Below are 20,863 nucleotides of genomic sequence, written 5' to 3' on the forward strand. Positions count from 1 at the left end.
CACTCACAATAACGCCAGACGGTCCCAACGGTGAACAGCACCAGCCAGTAAATGGCACAAAGTATGAGCGAGGACAAATGGGCACACACACACACAAACACAAAGTTGTTTGTAGCGGAAATGCGTTCATTTCTAAAAAACAATCGATGAATTTCCGGTGTTGATAGGTCGATGGGCGACGTTGGTGAAGGCTGTTGTTGCGGTCGCACGAAGCCAACGTAATAAGCTAACGTTTTCCAGGTGAATACTGGTGAGCTTGTGCGTATGCGTATGTGTAGGTTTCAGATGTAACATATGCGCGTTTTATGGCACCGGCCTCTAAGCGTGCGTGTGTGTGTGTAGTGGCACTCGCTTCCTTGACTTTTTCTGTGATTTCCTTTTAGAAAATTGCCTGAAGTTGTTAGGTAACTTAAAATCGATTTTGTGGCAATGCAACGAGACTCTAATCAATTTTAACTTTCGACATGCCTTACTACGGCCAGCACCCAATACGAGGCGGTGGAGTGTCGTGCAGATGAAGTAGATGAACTAGCACTTGGGTGAGGCGTTGGCGAATGCCAATAAATTTATGTCCACTCACTTGGTAGCACTCGCTACCAAAGTGCTGTTGCGTGCAAGCTACATACACATACACGCATACTTACCCATACATATACACCTTTAAGTGCGTGCATGTCCACATCCTGCTGGGAAATCCAATAGTAGCGAACTGGTGCGCTTCTAGTGAATTTATCTTTTCCAGTGAATTTTGCACGGCTATGCGTTAGGAAGTGTCAATTGGCGCCAGGTGCATTCATTTTACTTCGAAGTAGTCCTTAAATCGACAAATACACAAGCAACCAATTTTCAAAAATTTCCACAACATTCAAATATGATAGTCGTGCATTATAAAAGTGTAATAGTTCTTGAGATTCTATGGAATTTCGTTTTTGAGCTTTAAAAAGGTAAGGCTACTAAATTTCAAATAGTTTCCTCCTTATTTTTTATAGCGATGAGGTAGAGGGTAAAATGCCTTCACATTTACAGCGACCGTCGTCTTCTGCGTCGAGTGGTGTGCCACTAAAATAATCCCTCCTCTTCCTCACCTGGATGTTTCCTCTGACATGGAACTACGGTAGCACTCCGTCGAAGACAGAAAAGATCCAAGTAGGAGTTCTGATAAAGACTGCCTCTTCTACTCTCCCTGCGCCCTGGGTCGCCAGTTTTCGACCCAGCATCATGCTATCGGCTAATCTTCTGAGTAAATAGGTTAGCATGTCCGCTAAGCATCTCTGTATATGTCTGGCGCGACAGCAAAGCTGCGCTCATGGCCTTAGACAGCCCTGCAACCACTTCAAGAGTAGTTGAGTCCTGTAAATCTAGGCTGAACAATGTTGGTAGACATAATCTCCTAACATGGGCTCCAGGACGCATTGGTATCGCGGGTAACGAGACCTCTGACTAGGAGGCTTAGCTTCGATGGGCTCTGAGACTAACTTCTTGGGCCCGGAGCCCGTTCTGCCACTCTCTTCTGTAGCCACGATTAGCAAACAGGTTACTTCAACCCACAATTGAGCTTGGCAGACTGAGAGAGACTGCAGATGGACAAAACTGATGCTAAGTGTCATGCCCGACCGGCTGTTGATGATCCTCCTGTCATTAAGCAGAAAGGACTGTAGGCAGCTGTTTGGACTAATGACGAGCCACTTTCTTTGGGCCTAGTAGCTATCTCAGACAGTGCAGTCTGTCCAGCATGTGGAGAGGAGGATGAAACGGCGGACTACTTTCCGTGGGTCTGCCCTGACTTTGCTCGAATCAGACTTGAGATCTTTGGCACTGATGTGTTAAGAAGCGACCATCTTGGCTCCATGTCACCACAAGACCTACTCAGATTTCTTCGAAGGTCAGGCAGATTTGAAGAAAATTAAAAGGGGAACCCGAGTGTAGTACAATGGATTTAATGTTGTCTGAGTGCTGTACTTGCCCGACTGCTGGTTTATTCCGACAAAAAAACAAGCATCTCGGTCCATGTCAAACTTTTGGCACGCAAATCTTTATACTTGCCAAGAAGTTGCTAGTGTTCCGCGTTTTCGACGCTTTGCGATCTAATTTCCACCTCTCACATTTGAAGAATGTCTGATCTGCATTGTCAATGGATGCAGACGGATTCAGCGGTTTCCGCTTTCCCTATTTCGTTTAGATGTTTTGGAAAATACCCATGTCCAGATAGCATCTGAGTAATATAGAAGTTCACCTCTCCGAATTGTGTGTCATACCTTTGTCATGGCTTTGGCAATAATCTTGCGGCGAGATTCAACTTAAAGTGTGTCCGCTCTTATCTCTCTCTTGAGGAAAAAAACTAAGACCTTATAAGTCTCTCATCATGCACGTTCGGCACAGAAGCGTGGACGATGACAACATCGGATGAGGCGTTACTTGGAGTGTTTGAGATAAAGATTCTGCGGAAGACTTTTAGACCTTTGCACGTTGGTGACGGCGAGTATCGCAGGCGATGGAACAATGCGTACGCGGCTGGGTCATGTCGTCCGAATGGAAATAAACGCTCCGGGTTTGAAGGTATTTGATGCGGTGCCAGCTGGTAGTAGCAGAGGAAGGAGAGGGCTCCTCTGCATTGGAAAGATCAGATGGAGAAGAACTTGGCTTCATTTGGTGTGCTCAACTGGTGCCGATTAGCACGAGAAAGAAACGACTGGCACGACAGAAGAAGTTTGAAAAACAGGTTTGAATGCCATTGAGACGGATGTCTCTAAGGCATTCAATAGGATATCTCAGCCGCGCTCAGAGCCCCAGCTCTTTCCCACTGCCTTATTTTTTATTATTGTTGTTGTTGCTGCCTTTTTTGCTCCAGGCAAGCTAAGAAGTCTTAAAATTTTTTGGGATCTGAATAGGCCCGGTGTTAAGGATGCGCCTGTACACTACGCCGAATTAATATCCTGGCTGCAAATTATTCAATGGGTACAGTGACGCATAACACCCTGGACTAGGAAGTGGCAGCTCGTAGTCATCGTTCTCAAGCGGTACCAGAAATCAGGATGAGTTATCATCTAAACGACTGCTCCTCTCGGTGGCTTGAGCCGGTTTGAGATTCGATTAAGCCCTCATAGCGCGACAAGGTGTCTGGCGTAATGGAAGATGTTGAATATAATTTAAACGTTCCCTTCCCCCGTCAAAGTCAATGGGAGCTTATATCGTTCAAAGTGATGGCGAGATTCTAATCTTCACATACGATTCAAAAATGAACAGTGTTAAAGAATCTGGCGTGTGCTTCTAGTAACTCTCAAGCTTACAAATTTCCAGACTACATCAAAAGTCGTTATTTTTTGTAGACAGCCTGACCCCACAGCTCTTCGAAAGTATTGCTTCAATCTGCGCTGAGCCCCAAGTGATGCTTCGCAAAATTAAGGAGTAGACGAGTGCGCGAAGAAAAGATATAGGACCTCCGCTGGATTTGCCTTTTTCGTAAGTTGAGCAGAATGCTAGAGAAATTACTGCAAGGAAGTATACGAATTTATATACCATCGAGTAACGCAGTTACCATGGCCAACATTAGAAGAAGAACCCGAAATTCACCGTAACTCTCGAAAACGAATAGGCGAATGGGATTTTCATGGGGATTTTTAAAGCGCACTAAACTATTAGTCATATAGTCGCCACCTACAAAACCTTGCCCAGCCTAAGCTAGAGCTAAGTTTTAAAACTCCGGCCTATCTATAGCCTATAATGAAGAACTACTTGCGAGACTGCAAAGTCGTCTGTCGAACCCCAGAGGGTTATCGTTGTATAGACATCACATGCTGAGCAGTACAAGGATCAATTCTCGGTGCCGATTTGTGGAACTTTAGTTATCACGAAATGTTCAATATAGAAATGCCTGATAGTACCTTCCTAATTGGATACGCAGACGATATCGCAGCAGTCATCACAGCAGGAAACCTTAAAGAAGCTCGTAGATCAATCATCAAGTAATGAAACGAACACAAACGTGGCTAGATTCACGTGGCCTCGGAGCTAATACTTCTTACAAAGAAGCATATCCCGTCAGAAGTTAGCATGCAAACTTGCTCAAATACGCTAACCACAAAAACGGTGCTTAGACATACGACTGAACTCAAGACTAACCTTCTGGGCGCAAATAAAACACGCAGCAGAGAAAGCCGCTAGGATGGCACCCCTATTCAGTACACTGATGGCAAATATAGGGGGTCCAACCCAAAGGAAACGGGAAATAATCAAGGTCACCTCGCTTTCCCTTCCCTTATACGGGGCTGTACTGTGGACAATTGCATCGCATTTCTTAGCATCGGCACAACGAACAACAGCCGTTTGATTGGTGTCCACTTACCGCACAGTATCAGGCCCAGCTGTTCAAGTAATAAGCGGGTCAGTACCGATAGACTTACTAGTTTTTGAGAGGAAAAAGTTATGGGCATTAAAGAGAGAGGGACTGGAAGAAAGAGTAAGAAAACCTGCAGCGCGCGAAATAAGGGATGAAACGCTAAGGCTATGGCAAGACCGCTGGTTGAATGAAACACGCCGCAAATGGACGGAGTTGCCACATGGAGCAGCAGGAACTTCGGTGAAGTCAATTTTTACGCAACCCAAATGCTTTGGGGTGGGGGGAGGGGCGGAAAAGCGAACACCCCACATGCACATACGGGGATGCCGCCGAAGATGCCGCTGAACACACATTCGCAATGCATGCGTTGGAGAAAGCAGTCGGTCACATAACCACTGAAAATGTTATCGATAAGATGCTAAGCACCGAGGAGACATGGGAGATCATCTGTGGGTTCGCGAAAGAAGTTCTCTGAAGGAGAAAGCGGGATTTGGACGTAGGTACGTAGGTATTGTAATGAGGAGAATGGAACGCCACCCTTCTGAAGTAATGCGAAAGCGCTTCCGGAGTAGGCGATGGTTCCAAACGAGGGGGAGTTATTTAGTCTTCGGACATACTACAGGGTTTGTTTGAAAAGTAAAGAGCCTAATTTTTTTAAGCAGTTTTATTAAACCTTTTGGCTTATGCAACTAATATTCTTCAAAATAGGACCCTTGAGCGTCAATACACCGCTGGAGTCGAAACGTCTCCCCTTCAACATTCTTTTCAGGCGCGGGAACAAGAAGAAGTCCGGAGGGGGTAGGTCTGGGCTGTGGGGAGGGTGGGGAAGCACCGGAACCCCCATATTGGCCAATGCAGAGGAGCAGAGGAAGGCGGTGTTGTCGAAGGCCTTCCAGATCGCTGTTCGTCTTCGACGTCCTCCCGGCCTTCCTTGAACGACTTGTGTCACCGTTTTACCTGGACACTGGACAGATATTGCTCCCCGCAAGCCTCCTTGAGTGGCCCAATGGTTTCGGTAGTCGTTTTTTTTTAGCTTTATGCAAAATTTGATCGAGTAACGTTGCTCCAACGATCGCTGCATTTTCGCCACTGCAAAATCCTAACACACTTTTAAAACAGCTTTCACGCGCGGAGTGATGTTGACTGCACCGCTGTTGCCATCGAACTGGGACTTGTTTCTAGTGGAAGGAGAAGGTCCAACGATCATTTTCCCCCACCAACCGATTCGGTTGATCGCTTGGCAGACGCTTCGAGCGGGAAGGCTCATTACTTTTCAATCAAACCCTGTATTGCTGCGATGGCAACTTTGATGATGCATTAGGCATTTTAAACCCCCTCATACGCAAAAAAAAAAACAAAAAAAACCTTGCCCATTTCGCCCGTTTGCCATGTCTTACGAAAGATGCGGTTAAGATTTTTGGGGCACAATTTTGCGGGTATCTGAAAAGTTTAAGCGCAGCCTTGCTAGCTGATATGATGTGGGATGGTTTGAGGCAACTGAGTGAACTCTTTGCAAAGGCAGCACACTTAACTTTATCTACACCCTAACCTTGTTTGTAAAAAATTAAATTTTCCAGGAGATTCTCGGATTCTACTAAAAGCATTTCGTATAACAGCAATGAATGATTTTTAAAAATTGCGTACTCTAAAATATTCCATCTATCGTTTTAAGTGAAGTAAAATTGCTTGCCTGTTGCGGCACACACACACAAACACACACGCACTAACCCATATGCCCACATTTAGATCCTAATCCTTCAACGAAATTCACGTACTGGCTTTAATCAATCACAAGTGACTGAGCTATAAAGACTTAGTGTGCGCAACAAATCAAACATATGCTCGTCAAGCCATAGACGAAGCAGCCAAATTCTTCACCTGCGTACACCCCGTGCACACCTCATTGCATAGACATGCTAGACATCTAGAATGACTTCACTGGGTTTATGAGCATCTGAGCCGCACAGGTAGCTGTAGCTAGTTTTAGCAAGCGTTGCCCAAAGACACACATTACGCAGTCAGGATGCTATTAACAAGCACATGCCTGTATGTATGTATGTATGTGCACTGTTTAGATAAATTTGTATGTTAGCTCAATTGGATGGAGTGAAGGAGAAGGTAGGAGAAGCAACGGGTAGCAAAGAAGCTTAAACTGGAAATGTAAAAAAGTATATTTCCTGCTTGTGTCTGGACATCACTTCGTTTTCGTTTGATATCCACCAGCGGATTAAAGAGTAACGTTCACAGGAGATTCCTGCGCAAGTAATAGTAGCTACATATGTGTGAAATCAGCAAAAAAGGCATCAACTGGCAAGCAGCCAACCTCTTTCCGATTGTTTTTTTTTTTGTGCGCCTAAATTTATGTGAGTAAGCGCTAAAGTCTGTGTGCTCATATTGCATTTTCGTGAGTAAACATGCACATACATATACATGCATACATATGAGCACATAAATTTTGCAGCTATTGTTTTTTGTTGCTACCAACACGCTGAGATTCTGCACACATACAATTTCGTTTGTGAGTATGTAGAAGATTTTGGCATGCACGTCATTTACGTTGGCTATGGGCATTTTTAAGTGTTTGGTACGTACAAAACGAAAGTCCCAAGAAGGGGAAATGAGCCGTAAATCTGAAACTACAACAAGTGAGTATACCATACACTTAATATATACATACATAGTTGTACATACTTTTGCAGTGACATGCAAACAAGCGCATATAAGCGCCTGCCTCTTATTCTTATGTGCCTTTTGTGTATGTGCCTTATGTGTGAGTTGAGAAATTTTCTCAGCCACTGGAGCAGTTCGACCGGTTGGCAATTCACAAACAGTGCCTTTGGAAAGTGGTGGGGACGGCGGGATTGCGTATTTGATGCCCGTTATATTCGTTTTACAAAAAAAAAAAATGAAGGAGTGGGAGGGACTGTGGGAGAGCTTAACCGGTTTTAAAGAATTGTTTTTGGCGATACAGACAATGTTAGTTTGTTTAGTAAATTTCCATACTCGTAATACAACAAATTTTCATTGAAAAAAAAGGAAATTGAGCGAGTGACACAAAAAATTGTTTTGCGGTGTACACTAAAACTCGGAACAGAATCATCTAAAAAAAGAAAAAAAAACAGAAAAAAAGCAAGTTTCATTTGTTAAAGGAGATGCTAATCGAGTTATGTCAGAAATGATTTTTTTCGAAGCTTCAATTTTTTGCAGTTACTTGGAGTGAGAAGAAGAAACCGATTTTCGCTAAAAATACTTGACTTATTTGCTGTTGTAAGATTATTTTAATTTTGTTTTCTATTCTTCAATTTTTTGTAGTAGACTTCAAATTAGAAGCTGAGTAGGAGCCCTCACAGGACATTGAAAACAATTCAACACCTTTTTTGCACATTCCCGGTTCTAGCCAGAAGCAGGAACCGATATTTAAGATCCTACTTCTAATTTTTTTCTAATGAATATAGATAATCTATACACTTTAGGTATCAACAACCTTTTACGCTTTGCCAAAAGCTCAGGATGGTTCAATATGGAAAGGGAAATGTAGCCCAGCCTCTGCGGCTCACAACGGATCCATTTCGTGGTCTAAGTGGCATCGCTGTCATTACAGGGTTGCCCATATTCGACGGACCCGAGGATTTCGATGACTCTTTGGGCTCATTCCAATCGGTGGGGCTTGTCCGCAGGATACAATCTTTGCGTCAATTGAATCTTATACGGGAATAAATGTAAATCAATGCGGATAATTCGTTGTAAAGTGGTCCGAGCAATGCCCAACTGCTGAGAACGGTGATTTTGGGATGTCCTTGGCGACGCCTTGGTCGGTTTTGATTTGGCCTCTTTGGTTTAGAAAGAGCATCACCAGTCGAAAACCTTTCGTACAAACGTTTAATGGTGTTCTTAGAAGGCACACTTTTCACATTATTTAATCTTTTATACGCACGTTGAGTTTTCACAATTGACTTCTTTTGTTGAATGCAAATTTCAACAATTTGGGAGCGCTCGCGTGGCGTGTACTGTTCCATGGTAAAAATCTGTTTGGAATGACGCTTCCAACGCGGTATGTCATTAAGCGATCTGACGTCTTTGCCAAAAGATACAGGGTTGCCAGATGGGTCCGTCGAATATTGGCAACCCTGTATGTGAGATACGGCTGCCAAATCTAAACCTAAACCTAAGGGGCTTAAGTAGTAGTATGCCCTGAAGAACACTAGACGAAGCTACAAAAGAATATCAGAAAGTATCATCGACAACGACTACGCAATAAAGAAGGGGGAGATAGGACTTTCTCCACGGTAAACGATTTAATGAAAACCTAGACTAGCTAGTTTGGTCATCATGTGTGAGTAACTAACTTGACAAATGTCTTAGAAAGGTAGGGGTAGGCGGTAAAGGTAGTGTCAAAGGTCGACGTGCAAAACTAAAAAAATAGAAAGATTAGTGACTATCAGTCATGAAGCCAAGCTGAATGTTAGAGTTCATATTTGAATTTTATCGTCGTGATAAAGGAAGTTAGCATTAAAAGTCTCATACTCAAATTTTGTTTCTTTGAGAGTATAGCATCGAGGCTTAAGTCTAGGCGATTTGTTAGCTGCCTCGACAAGCACTAGAATGCACGGCTACTACGTCAGCTTGGATTTGTGATTGTATGACCGGGCAATGGCTGAGAAGTTGTATGTTTTTAATAACTGATCTCATAGATCAGTCCATATATGTGTCCATGAAACTCTTATGACTTGTGTAGGCATTTAAGAGTGACTTATTGTACTCTCCTCTGGTACTGAAAATCAGTTTTGGTTTGCTTGCATTAAAAAGTTACGTATACGCCATGTAACTGCTTCATATACTAACCTTCCGAATTGATACTCCTTTGAAATTGCGACAAGAGTCAACAGTGGTAATGCAATTTTCGCTGCTCCTCGTTTGTTTGTGTGTATTGCATTTCGCTGACTTTATACGAGTTAGTCCATTGCAATTCCGCTGCTACTGGCAATGATTGCAAGCGCTGCAACGCCATTGTTGCAAACTTCCACTGTACGGTCGCTAGTAAGCTAATCCTTTGCATGCTGGTCACGTGCCAAGCGAGCCAGTTTTACCATTTCTGCCCATTTTGCTGCGATACTCTCCGAAAGTTTATTACCATCAAGCTTTGCTTTTCCACATACTTCTGCTCCCCAAACATTTTGCTTCTTTTGATTTAGTGGTTATTGTAAATTCTCGCTTCGTTTGTGCTTCGCCATTGGCTGCGTTGTGCGAGCTAACCAGTACTGAAAATGGGGGTAAATGCAATTCGGATTTCATTGCCGCAAATTTAATTTCGTGTTGGGAAGGGGTTAGGGGCAGTTTTGTTTGTGCACTTGAAATCGATAGCAATCGTAAGCATATAGCGGAAGTGGTTGAGTGATTGAGTGGAGCCTACGAGTATATGTATGTATGTATATGTGAAGGAGAAGTGCAAGTTGGCTGGGCGCTATCTACTCAACTGTAAGTGCAAATCTGTTGTTATTAGCAGGTTTCCTGTTTCGCTGCATCGACGTGTGGGAGTAAAGTAAATTGGAGTAATGAGCGGTGCGATAAAAGCCGAAGAGGCTTTAAAGAAATGGACTTTTTGGAATTAGAAAAACAAAATAGATTTTAGCGAATCAGCGAAAAGAGTTCTAAAGTTAATTTTTGATGGATTTTTTGGCGCACTTGATGCAGTTTGCGTATGAAAAAAAAATGAGAACGCAAAAAGTTGCTTTTAAAGCTTTGCTGAAGCTTATAATCAATTACACAAATTGAAAAAAATGTATTCAACTGCAGAATCAAAAACCCAGACTACATTTTTGCAAAGGCTATTGGCGTGCTGAGCCTGTATTTGACCCCGGAATATAGAAAAACACGTCGAGATAATTCCGACGTACGTTGGACCGAATGGACTGAAAATAATTACAATTGGTACCAATAATTTAATGAGTAATTTTATGACGTAATAATAATTTTGAATGCTATTTTGAGGACCTTGCGGTTAAATATTCAAACGGCTGCCAGGATTATATTCTGTCCACCAAGCTTTTTAGTAAATTTTTGCGACTTATGGCGATTCCATGTTTAAGGGGTCCCAGTGGTCTAGAATTTTCAAAACATCGATTTTTTTTATATTTCAAAATTATAGGTTTTTAAGAATATACTGTCAAATTTTTGGAAAGATATTCCCTGTATTTTCGATTCTACAGCCGTTTTAGCAGGTAAAGTAAAATTCGTCACGCGGCCGCTCTCAAAACTTTAAACTCAATTATCTCAAAACTACTTTTTCCGACCTGGCATAACATCAATGGCTATCGATCGTACTAGAATCATATTATTATACCAATTATTTCGTATTTTTATTATTAAAAAACTGAAAAAGCCCCGATTTTTAGAGTGCCAATTTCAAAACAGCGCCATTTTGTGAAATTTTGTTTTTGACGTGATAACGTCTTATAATTCGATTTAGCCGGCTGCACGCACGAAAAAATGTGTCGTTACCTTGCTCTATCGTCGTTACCTTGCTCATGCGTCGTTACCTTGCTCATGCGCCGTTATGTTGCTTGAACTGAAAGCGAAAGCGCGGAACGAACGACAAAGAGCACAACGTTCGGCAACGTTCGACATCTTTCTCTCTCCTACTTAAGTGAGCGTATATATGTATGTATATGTATGTATATGCGCATATGTAGGTATATAAATTCACATACTTGTATTTGCATATGCCTTCTACCTGTGTGCATGATAATGAACCATTTCTCTGTTGAGAATAGGACGATGAGAGGAAAAGTAGGAAATATGAAAGGGAGTGTTTCGAGTGTAATGTTTCTGCCTCTTCGTGTTGTTGACTTATTAACGTCTTATGCTCAATCGAAATTGAAGATATCTTTCATGAATTTGATAAATGTTTCGGCATTTTTCACGTTTGTGTAAATGTAACTTGACCTATTCCATTGCGATTCCATTTACCTCCTCCTCTATATCCATACAAAATATCTATCAAACAAATAAAATTAAAATTTTGTTTTGAAAATTGCAACCATTCCATCAATATTTTCTTATGAAGTTGTCACGTTAAACTATCGTCAGTAAACCGACTTTACAGACAACCTCTTTTTTATTCTGGTACGGGTCATAGCTACAGTCATACTGATTAATATTTTTTTTGGTTTTTGTGTTTCTGATAAATAGAGGAGCCAAATTGGACAACAATTTTTCGAGAGAGTCAACTTCAGCGCCATTTTTAATATTATTAAAATTAAAAAAAAAGTTTCACTTTTGTATGTGAATAAGAAGCCTAAATTTTAAATTTATCTGTAAAGGGCCCTACGGACAGCTTCTAGACGACTTATTGGCATCATCATGTTGGCTGATTATTCGATTTTCGAAAGCAGTACCGTTGCGTTGGCCTGTTGAACTTAAATGTCGCCTATGTTAGCCTTTCAATTTGCGGGGGAAAACACGGCGCAGTAGCAGTCGCCTTTGACTGAAACTTTAACGAAGGCTTTTGACTCATTTTCGAAAAGAAGAATTGTTCAATGATGTAGCTCGACCAAAATTCGTTTCGCGCATCGTGGTGCATGCATCAGCTTCTCTTTGATGACGTCTGTTCTTTCTGACCATAACCTTCACCTCTGCGGTGAATTTCATCTGAGCAGATGATTTTAGGACTCATATTTATGTTTTCAATATTTCCCAGCATTCTGCAAGCAAAAACTAAAAACTAAATTTCTGGCAAATCCCAGATATTTATTTAGCTGGCAAAGTATATTAAAAAAATCGATAGATCCAATTCCTGTATAATATTTTTTTTTTTACAAGTTTCTTTATATTGCCAGTCACTTGATGTGCTTTTAAATTTCCAAGCGGTAACTGCTAACTATTTTTTTTAAATTTTTTAAATTTTTTTATTTATTTATTATTTATTTTTTTTTATTATATATATTATTTATTTTTCATCTTTTTTATTTATTTAAATATTTAGAGTAGAGTTTAAATTTTAAGTAAACGAATAAAAAAAATTGTGTGAGTTATGCTGCCAGCTGGCTCAAAAAAAGGAAAAACGCGTCCTAAGACTTAGTTCTGATAAAATCATCTAACTATAATTTATGGCCTTCATATCGATATTTTTGCGAGAAACATCTGTGGCCGCGTTTTAAATTTTTGCAGGGGTAAATTTATGTGTTCGTTTTGATTAGCAGAGAATGCAGCCGTAACAGCAGCTGTAGAAGCTGATTCTCTGTTAGGCAACAACATAAAGAACGAACAGAACCGACAAGTATGGCAGGTGTGTCGAGAGAACTTACAAAAATCATGAACCAATTATACCAGATCACATAAGCAGACGACCGTATATTTGTTGTCAAATTTAGGAAAAAAGTGCGTAGTGACGTCACTTTCTTTGCGATTCTTTGTGAACACTTCTTTGCTTGTTCACTCCTTTGGTAATGGCTTGTTTGCTATTTAGAAGTCATTTTGGCAGAGATCCATTTTTGCAGTATAAATAATGTGAAGAATAATTTATGCCATATATCATTTTAAAACCACTGTTTTATTACAATTGAAACGATTTTGGACAATAAACGATTTTGTTTATTCATTCGCTGAGCAATCACATCTGTTTTCTACATTTTCGCTTCGTCGCATAATTCGTAGATCTTGATAATAACAAAAACATGGCGTCGAGACGTGACGTTATTGTGAGAAAATTTTATTTATTTATTTTAAAAATTGACTTAAAGAGTAAATATTATAAGCTAATTGTAAATAAAGCGATAGCGCCGAGGCCTTACGCTTAAACTGTGTATATGGAGTTCTTTTGTATTGTGTCTGAAATTCTATGGTATAGGTTGGTTATTTTAAGGAATTTGGTTATTAAAGATATTGAATCGGAGGTTGGGGAAAATAGATGCGTCATTGGGTTTGAGTTGCTGAAGATTTGTCTTCTGCGGGCGGTGTATAGTGTGCAATGAAGGAGGATATGGGGTATGGTACATATTACGTCCGGGTTGCACGTGCACGTAGTTGGGTTGGTGTTAGTCATGAAGTGTTCTTGTGTAGTCTTTGTATGCCCTAGCCGAAGACGCCCGAACTTTATGACGTCTAGTCGGGTCAGCCTATTTTTATTATATTTTATAAAGTCCGTTATGTGGGTTTTTGTATGGTTTACCTGTTGGTACCAGTCATTGGTTGAGGTCCATGTATGGTGCTGTTTGTTTTCAAAATGTTTTTTTATATGTTTTTTTAATGTCGGTTAAGTTGAAGTTATCTGTCATTAGTGTTGCTGTTTGATGTGCTGCTTTGCGGTGTAGTCAGCGAATTCATTTCCGGTTATGTTGGCGTGTCGCTATTGGAATGTTTCTAATGGTGATTGGGTAGTGATCGTAGTTATAGTAGTAGTATATGTTTGCTATTGAGTTGATGGGCGAGAGGGAATTAGAACATATTGCGAAGTTTTTGCTTTTGCTCTTTATTGTGTTTATAGCTTCACATATGGCTATAATTTCTGGAGAGTATGTTGAGCTATAGCTTGGTAGGTTTGACATTTTCATAACTTCGTTTTGTGAGGTTATGCTGTATGTAGTATTGTTGTCGATCTTAGATCCGTCTGTGTAGATAAAGGTATAGTTGTGCTATTTCTCTTTAATTTCGTAGAACTTTGTTTGATACTGGATTGGGCTCGTGTTGTTTTTGTTTAAGTTACTTAGGGTAGTATTAATTGCTTTAGGGTTTAGTATCCAGGAAGGCGAGTTGTGGATGGTATGTTTTGGATGTTTTGTAGGTAGATTGAGTTTTGAACTGAGGTTTAATATTTTGCCTATGGCTGGCTCTTGTTTGGGTATGTATTTTCTTTTCTTGTAGATTTGGGCGATGTTATGGAGAGGGTTGTGTTTTGATACAAAACATGTTTTAAATAACCTTGCAGTGGTCAAGTCTCTCTGATTTTCTACCGATCGTATATTGGCTTCGAAGAGTATGTTAGCGATTGGAGTGGAGCGCAGTGCCCCCAGGGCAGTTCTTATTACTGTGAGAAAATAACTTTTTCTATTATTATTATTATTATTATTTAATGACTGGTATGAATACCAGTACTAAAATTATGTTTTTCTATTCTTTCCCACTTACTTGATTTTGTGTCCGTTGTTGATTCATGTCGTTGATGCATTTGCAGGCTATAGTTGTAGCTTGCCGAAGCGCCGAGCACGCGGTGGATTTGAACATATTGTTCATTCGTTATAAGGAGAAAATACACAACATGGGAAACAGTTATCAAAAATTTATAAGAGTTTTGAGCTACTTCAAACTTGCCCTTTATTACACTGAAATTTACTGGGTTATAAAACTGCGTTTAAACTACATTTCATTTTTTTAATTCTGATTAAAAAGTTGACATTTTGATGCAAATTAGTTGAATTTTTATAAATTTTTTACAAAGTGTGAGTCGTTGACTTATGTGCATGAAATTTTTTGTAGAATGGACTATGTTTTTATTAAGAAAAATGAATGAAAATTTAAAAATGTAAAAAAGGTAATCAAATTAGGTCACAATACCGCGTATCTATTATTTTGATCATAGCTGTATACTAGTATTATTTGGGTACGTACAGGCTTGACCAAAAGTATTAGGGTGAAATTGACCCACAGAAATTGAAGATTGAAATTGTCTAAGAAAATGGTCGCCAAGAAATTCCATTATCGAACAATGAACACTTTTCATATGTAATAACATTTTCTATAAATAAAATTTGGAAGCTTTGATCCACTGCTAAAGAATATGAAGCGTGCTGGACTATAACTTTGGTTTAAACACGGTCTATTCATGATGTACTTTCATGTTCATATACGCATTGGTCAAAAGTATTAGGCACCCCACTAAACTATAATTCTTTTCAAATGTGGCTACCAAAGCGACCGCTGCTTTTTGCAAATGTGTCGCTGGTCTGCAAGGTGGATTTATTATAAATTCGCCTTGCTGGTCTGTTTAGACTTTGATTGCAACAATAAATTATATTGCATGAAAATTCATGGCAAACTTGGTGCGTAAAGTCTAAAAAGCGGGCTTCTTTAAAGGTATACTTAAAATATTTTGGCATTTTAAATTTGGTAGTCAATGTGTGAGTAATCTTTAGTGCACAATTATCAAGCGGATATTTAAAATTTCGAAATGCCTAAAAAAGTGAACATTCCTACGACAAAAGAATCAAAGTTTTAAGGGAGGAAGGGAAGTCTCCGGTTCATATTACCAATTTTGTGAGATGTTCGCGGTGCACAGTCGAATGTGCTATTAAGCGATTTGCGGAGACAAAATCCCGCCATAATAAATCAAAAAGTATAATAAGACGCCTCACCGGTGAACGGGAAGTCCGAAAACTTATACGCGAGTCTCTCAAGAAACATAAAAAATTCTCTTCTATCCTTGCAGCTGCGCAGTCGAAGCAATTGGAAAATCCAAAAGTGCTCGAACAGATCGAAGAAGGATGCAAAACCCGAAAAAAGCTGTGGCTTTCAGAAATAAATCGGAAAAAAGGTTTAGAATAGGCTGTCCGATACCACCATTTTTAGAGAAAGATTGGTCGAATGTTCTCTGGTCTGTTGAATCGAACTTCGAGAGAGGCTTAGTTTACATCATTTTAAAATATCAACAATTAAGTGATGAAAATAAACTAATAATTTATATGTCTATATTTCAGCCAATAATATTATATGCCTGTCCAGCCTGGAGTAATATCGCAAAGTCACATGTTAAAAAACTGCAAATCTGCCAAAATAAGGTACTCAAAATGATGCTACGACTCCCATGGCATTTCTCCACCAGAAAGCTTCATGATGAATCAAAAACTAAGATTTTGTCAGATCAAATACAAAATTTGACTAAAATATTCAAAATTCGTTCCAGTTTTTCGGACAATCTGCTAATAACTGAACTTTCTTAATGTTCAATTAGGCCCTGGTACTTAAATGCGTATAGATTAACCCCAGCTTGTAAGATGTAAAGCGGAGGTTTTTCATAGTAGTTTTTTCCTTCGAAAAAAAGAAAAAATCGTTTAAAAAAACCGAAACCTGTGATAAATACAGGGTGGCTGATGAAAGCCGCTACCAAAAAAAAAAATTGAATAACTTTTTTTCTTTTTAAGTTATCTGTTCCATTTTTGTTTTAATTTGCAGATTGATCTTTAAAATTTATTAAAATGGATAACTGGGACACGCAAACAAGAATTTGGATAGTCCGCCGCTATCACGCACTGGAGTCCGTAGTTTTGGTACAGAGAGAGTACAGGCGGATGTTTGGCGGCGATCCCCCGAGCAGATGGACCATAATGAGACTGGTGAATAATTTTGCTGAGCAAGGAACAGTCGCAAGAAGGCCTTATCATCGAAACCCACCAGTTCGGACGGAGGAAACGATCGCTGCTGTAGCTGCAGCTATACAAAGCAATCCAAGGGTTTCAACAAAAAGCTTATCTGCTCAACTTGGTGTCAGCCGACAGTCTTTGCAAACAATAATGCACAAAGATTTAGACTTATTTCCCTACAAAATTCAAATGGTTAACAAACTGAATGCAGCATTCTTGCCGATTCGCTTGGAATTTTACCAGAAGATCCTGCAAATGGTGGAAGAAGACCAAAACATGTTAAACTGCCTTTTCATGTCTGATGAGACCCATTTCGATTTAAACGGCAATGTGAACAAACAAAATTGTCGAATATGGAGTACTTCTAACCCACAGATACTCCACGAGACGGAATTGCATCCTCTTCGCGTGACAGTGTGGTGTGCGGTTTCTTCACGCTGTATTGTCGGGCCTTATTTTTTTGAAGGAAATGGTCACACCGTTACGGTTACTGGAGACCGTTATTTGAAAATGCTGAAAGAATTTTTCTATCCAGAACTACGCCGAAAGAGAATTCCTTTCAACTCTGTGTGGTTTCAACAAGATGGGGCAACGTCTCACATAGCCCAGACTGTTATGACAGAGTTGCGACGAAACTTCCTAATGAACTGATTTCAAGAAATTCCGAATTTCGTTGGCCCCCCAGGTCGCCTGACCTTACTGCACCTGACTTTTTCTTGTGGGGTTTATGTAAACAAGAAGTTTATAAAACAAAACCAACAAATTTGGATGAACTAAAACAATCCATTCGGGCAACAATTGCGGCTATTCCTGTCGCAACTCTCAAAGCAGCAATGAACAACTTTTTACTAAGATGCCGCACTTGTGTCAACGAGCATGGGGGGCATTTAAATTCAATTATTTTTAAAACCAGTTAAGCTACATTTAATAAAATTTAATGACCTTCAACTTGAAAGAAAAAATAAATGAATTCCATACACTAAAAAAAAGTTATTTGAGTTTCTTAATGTAGCAAAATTCATCAGCCATAAATATAATGATGTAGAATTAAGATTTATATCATATTCTGTAAATTGTGCGATAACATAAATATTGTAACGTTTTTCTACTTAATAAACTCTTATCTTATCAACAACCATATCTTCTTTCCCTTGTTTAATTTATTTCCTCGAAACACACACACATTTATAAAACGATTTTTTCATTTCCCATAGGCCGCCGTAGCCGAATGGGTTGGTGCGTGACTAACATTCGGAATTCTCAGAGAGAACGTAGGTTCGAATCTCGGTTAAACACCAAAATTAAAAGAAAACATTTTCCTAATAGCGTTCGCCCCTCGGCAGGCAATGGCAAACCTTCGACTGTATTTCTGCCATGAAAAAGCTCCTCATAAAAATATCTGCCGTTCGGAGTCGGCTTGAAACTGTAGGTCCCTGCATTTGTGGAACAACATCAACCACAAATAGGACAAGGAGCTTGGCTAAACACCCAAAAAAAGGGTACGCGCCAATTATATACATATATATAGGTATCTGGAGGATGGTCCCGTGTGTAGAACACCACGCAAGCTTGGAAAGTCCTTGATTGCCATTCACTTGAGAGTTGCTAGGACGAGGGAGGGAGCCAGCGTGAGAAGGCGAAGTATCCCAAGATAGCTGGTTGTGTGCTGAGTTTGGGATCCGCCAATGAAAACAGCAACAAAGCCGGGTAAGAACTTCCTATACTGATGACGACTCCTGCAAATGAACTAAGGACTACGATTCGAGGGTATTCACCTGAAATGTCCGGTCCCTTAACGGGGAAGGTGCCTCTGCCTGCCTTCGTGAGAGTTGGCCTCGTGAGAGTAAAGGCTGACATCACTGCCATTCAAGAGAGGCGGTGGACGGGGCACGGCAAGAAAACCATAGGACCTTGCAACGTCTACTATAGCTGCTATGTAAAGGAGCGCGAATTCGGTGATGGATTTATACTCGGAGAGAGACTTCGTCGCCAAGTACTTTTGTTCACTCCGGTGGGCGAGCGTCTCGCAATAGCCCGCATTAAAGCGAGATTTTTCAACATCTCGTTCATTTCCGCCCACGCCCCGACGGAGGAGAAGAACGATGTGCCTAAAGATTGCTTCTATGAACACCTGGAATGTTCCTATGAGTGTTGTCCCTGCCACGATATAAAAACCGTGCTTGGCGACTTCAACGCCAGGGTGAGCAAGGAGGGAATTTTTGGTCCCACAATTGGAAAAATTTCGCCTGCACAACGAGACATCCGGCAACGGACAGAGGCTGATCGACTTCGCCGAGGTTCGGAACATGGTAGTCTGCAGCACAAGATTCCAGCATAAAAAGTTACTCCGAGCAACGTGGCTGTTTCCTGATCGGAAAACGCGAAACCAGATCCATCATGTGATTATATATGAGAGACACGCTTCTAGTGTTTTAGATGTACGCACGATCCGAGGACCGAACATTGACTCGGGTCATTACCTCGTTGCAGCCAAACTGCGCTCACGCCTCTGTACAGCAAAAAATGTACGACATCGAAAAGCTGCAATCGCAGACAGCCAGAAAATTCCCCCGTCGACTCTCACTCCTGCTCTCGGGCGCGCTTTGGTAAACTCGGCCAAGATCGCGTTAGCTGTTATCTCGCCAATCAAGAAGAAGAAGAGTCCAAGATTCTGGCATCCATAAATAAACCATAGACTCCATCATTGGGACCACCCTTTATGAGCCACCTACCTACCTACTTATAAAGGGTTTTCCAATAGCAGGTGTTATTTTGAAGCCCGCTATTGCGGTAGATGTCACTTTTGAAGCTGTCTTTTTTTAATATTTGATAACTAGAAACTACGCCATTAATAAAAATGGAACGATACACGCTTCAACAACGCATTGAAATTATTAAAATTATTAAAATTCACTATAAAAATGGTGAAAATTTGGCAGAGACGGTTCGTAAAACTCCAACATTTTTTTGTCCTTGTCGGACCTCATATAGAAATTGCTGAAAAAATTCGAGCTGTTGGGACGAGTTAGTGATGTAAAGAATTAAACCCGTGCACGTCGCTCAAGAACAGCCGAACATATTGCGTTGTAGCCGAAAGTGTTAAAGAAAACCCAGGTTTGTCCCTCCCTCGTCGTTCTTTGGAATTATACATTGCATCAACCGTCATTGTTAACACAAGAACCCAAGCTGGCCGATCATCAACAACGTCGTGTCTTTGCTGATTGGGTCGTTGATATGCATGAAAATTATCCAGAATTTCAACGAAAAATCGTCTTGAGTAATGAGGCCCATTTCCACCTCGGTGGCTTCGTCAACAAGCAAAATTGTCGGATCTGGGACTCAGAAAATCCCAGAGTTATTGGTGTTGAGAGGCATTCTATCCTCAACATGTGACTGTTTGGTGCGGTTTATGGTCCGACGGAGTCATTGGACCTTACTTTTTCGAAAATGCAGCTGGAGCAACGATTACGGTGAACGGATTGCGCTATCGAGATATGATTAACGATTTTTCATGGCCGAAATTGGATGGTATTGATCTGGATAACGTATATTTTCAACAAGACGGCGCTACGTGCCACACAAACAACGAAACCATTGATCCTAACACCTCTTATTGGAAAACCCTTTATATGAGTCCATATTTTCACTCGCTCAGCTGTCGCAAGCGTTGCTGATTTTACACGTGTGCCAACACTTGACAAAGAATTCAATTACACGAACGATGATTGCAATCGCTTAGTAATTTTCGTGCAAACGCATTTGAATATCAAATAAGAATTGTGCTACTGTGCAACTGCTAATGTCAAAGCAAACAGTTGCATTTAGCGCTAAAATATCCACACACAGCCACACGCACACTGACATGCATTACTGCAGTAAAATCTTACATTGCAGTAGTAAAAGAAAAAATTACTTAGCATTTAACTAAAAATTGAAATTTATGGCATTTCCGCGAATTTGAGTTTTTTTACGGCTTCTATTCACTTAACATTTGATTTGCGAGCATTTCTGCATCTGAAGATAAGGGGAGGAAAAATAACTCACTTCAGCTGGGTGCACATCACAATAAAAGTTGGGCCAACTAATTTTCCATTATTATTTCTTGTTTTTGCCGAAGAAAAGTGCACAAAGTGAGGCATTTTCTGTGGCACTGCGCGCTGCCCAATCGTTCGCTGCT

The sequence above is a fragment of the Anastrepha obliqua genome, chromosome 1, assembly GCF_027943255.1.
Source record: "Anastrepha obliqua isolate idAnaObli1 chromosome 1, idAnaObli1_1.0, whole genome shotgun sequence".
Lineage (NCBI taxonomy): Eukaryota > Metazoa > Arthropoda > Insecta > Diptera > Tephritidae > Anastrepha > Anastrepha obliqua.